Genomic DNA, 3388 nt, shown 5'->3' with positions numbered 1-3388 from the left:
AATGTGGTGCTTTAACTCATTGTGCCACCAGGAAGAGCCCCTCTTCCGGTCTCTTAATTCTGCAGGACCTTGGAACTACCTCTATGCATCCTCTGCATGGCCTGAAGTCAGTCTGGGGTGGGGGGCAAGTCTGACTGGTCACTTGTATGCTGTAGGGGAGATCCAGAAGGCTCTTCCTCCCTCTTAATTCTGCAGGAACTTTGGGACTGCCTCTCCGCTGGGCTGGGCACTGTTTCCAGGAGTGGGTAGGGATGAGCAAGCTCAGCCTTCAGGCTGGGGAACTGCTTTCCCTCCCTGTGGGCCCTGCAAGGGGGATCTAGTTGCATGGAGACAGAAGCTCTGCAGGTCTCCTGTTTGTGTGCCCAGACTCTGACTTTCTTTGGTAGCACCTTCCCCTAAAAGGAATCTGTGTTTGCCTTGGGCCAGCAGGGCCATATCTGTCCCTGCTGGAGAATTGCCCAAGGCTGGCTGGTGACAGGCTGATTCACAGAATTTTTCTTTATGCAGCAGGTGTGAAAAGAAGATGGGTCCAGGGTATCATAACTGATGAAAAAGGCTCTGCGGAATAGAACTGACTTTCAAAGTCATTGACACCACAGGAAAATGTTAACTCAGTCTAAACAGCTTGCACTGGTCTAACGCCCTGGAGTCCAGAGTGCTGCGTCCCTGCCTGTGGTGTGGGCCTGGGAATGGTTGCTTATCCTCCCCTTTGGCACTTTTGCAGGGAAAGGGGACACGGAGTTGATGGGTGGAATGGTGAAAGTGTGTGGTGTTCTATAAAGGTGTGGCTACATCGAAGTTACAATATTAAAAAGAAATCTTTCTTTTTAAAATGATTTATTTACTTATGCATATAGAACTGGGTATAGGCCAGAGGTGTAGAGGCAGTGAGAGGATTCACCAGAGACAGAGGGGGGAGCAGAACAGGCAGACAGATGAAGTACACTGCTGAGGGGAACAGCGGGAGGGTCAGGAGAGGTCTGCTGTGCCATGTGGGTCAGCTCCAGGGCTGGGGATTGAACTGGAACTGAAGCAGCTCTGGCTCACTTGCAGTGCAGTGCTGTGCTGTTCTTTAACCCTTACACTGCTGGGGAGAGGGTGTGTGTGTGTGTGTGTGTGTGTTTGTGGTGGGGGGGAAGCCCTTAAAAAGAAAGCCTTGATGGAAGCATATCCTCCTGATGCTCTTCATTCAACATCCTTTTTATATCCCCCTGTAAGTGACATTTTCTTCTGAGAATGATTCTCTGACATGAAGGGTTCCTTGTTTGTTGTTTTAAAATTCCTGGGCTTATTCTTCACAACATGAAACCAAGTCTAGCCACCATCTTGGATGCTTAAAGGTTGGAGGTGATAGCTGTGGGAAGAAAAGCCTTGAACAGTTGAATAAGAGCACAGGGTCCTGTATCTATTTCACTAGCTGAAAAAAAAAAAAAAAAGGCAGGATCCTCACTGGTGGCACAGCAGGAGCACAGCACTGAGAGGCTTGAGCCACTTTGTATGAATTTCATCCCCACCCTGGAGGTGACCCACATGGCGCAGCAGACCTCTCCTGACCCGCCTACCCACTGCTCCCCTCAGCAGTGTATTTTGTCAATCTGCCTGTTCTGTTCCTCACTGTCTCTGGTGAATCCTCTTACCCTCCGCATCTCTGCCTTATACCCAGTTCTGTATGAATAAATAAATAAATCTTTAAAAAAAAAAAAAGGCAAACTGTGATAGAGACGTGGGCCATGGTACGTAAATTACTTCCAGTGGCAGGGTTGAGTATGTGAAAAACCCCTCCGAGGTGGCTCTGTCAATTCCGTATTCTAGTCAGGCTGCCGTGTGGCCTGATTTATTTATTTATTTTAAAGATTTATTATTTGTGCATACAAAACTGAGGTACAGGGGTGGTGAGAGGATTCACCAGAGACAGAGTGGGGAGAACAGGCGATTGACCAAGTACATTGCTAAGGGGAGCAGCAGGTGGGTCAGGAGAGGTCTGCCGCGCCCTGTGGGTCACCTCCAGTGAGGCAGATCGAACTCTCACTGAAGTGGCTGCAGCTAGCTTGCAGTGCTGCGTCCTTACCCATTGTGCCACCAGGGAGTGCCGTGTGGCTGGATTTCTTCTTGCTGCCTGAAAGGGTGGGAGCACAGGGATGGAACAGCATTTCTGCTCAGACTCTTTCCTCCACCAGCTCTGAAATCTGCATTCCTTTCAGTAAAATAAACTGGTTCAAAAACATGTACTCACACTTGCTTTGTCCATGTCACTTGACTCCAAAGAATGCTTGCATTTTTACAAGTTTTTCTTTTCAAGAATTGAATGAAGAGAGTCTAGTGTTAGCAGCTTCATATTTTAGGCTGGAAACTAAAACAGGTTTGAGGCTTGGCATCTGCCTCAGCAGTATCCCAGCATTGGGCCTAGGCATCCAAATACCCTGAGGGGCTTTTGGTTCTTGTCTCAATGAGGGAAGAATTCAATGTTGGGACCAGAGTTAGGCAGAAAAGCAAGAAATCTATTGCCAGATAAGAAGGACAAAGAAGGCTCTCCCTGGTGGCGCAGTGGTTTAAAGCACAGCACTAAGAAGCTAAAACCACTTCAGCACGAGTTCCATCCCCACCCTGGAGCTGACCCACAAGGCACGGCAGACCTCTCCAGACCCGCCCACTGCTCCCTCAGCAGCGTATTTCAGTTAATCTGCCTGTTCTGCTCCCCACTTTCTCTCTGGTGAATCCTCTCACTGCCCCTGTACCTCTGGCCTGTACCCCAGTTCTGTATGCATACATTAATAAATCTTAAAAAAAAAATAAGGACAAAGAAGGGTCCTGAGTGAGTTGCTGCTGAGGAGGAAAGGAGCAGGTGTTTATCTTGGTATAGTGGTCAAACTGTGGGTGGTTGGCCATTGCGTGTCTCAGTGTTGTATCTCTTCCTGATTGGCTGGAAACTGTGGGGTCTCCCAGGTTACCTGCCCTGCTTTCCTGAAACAAGTGCTGGTCTGCTCTTACATTGTGTTATTGCGTTAGTGTATAGAACATTCTATTTTTAAATGGGTTGGGGGCATCCTGCTTCCAGCTCATTCAGTTTGATAGATGGGCTTAAGACACCTTGGCTTGGGAGGCCCCTCCTGGTTCAAATCAATTGTTTCTTTTCTTTTCTTTGTTTTTTTTTTTTAAGATTTATTTGTTTATGCTTATAGGCCAGAGGTGTGGTGGGTGGAAGGATTCACTAGAGACAGAGTGGGGAGCAGAGCATGCAGATCTACTGAAATACACTGCTGAGAGGAGCAGTGGGCAGGTCAGGAGAGGTCTGCTTCGCCATGTGGGTCAACTCCCTGGTGGGATCGAACTCCTGCTGCAGTGGCTTTGGAGAGCCCCATAATGCAGTGCTTTACCCCATTGCGCCACC

Source organism: Condylura cristata, unplaced genomic scaffold (assembly GCF_000260355.1).
Source record: "Condylura cristata isolate star-nosed mole 26May11 unplaced genomic scaffold, ConCri1.0 scaffold00014, whole genome shotgun sequence".
Lineage (NCBI taxonomy): Eukaryota > Metazoa > Chordata > Mammalia > Eulipotyphla > Talpidae > Condylura > Condylura cristata.
The sequence above is the reverse complement of the archived record's forward strand: the minus strand, read 5'-3'. Positions refer to the sequence as shown.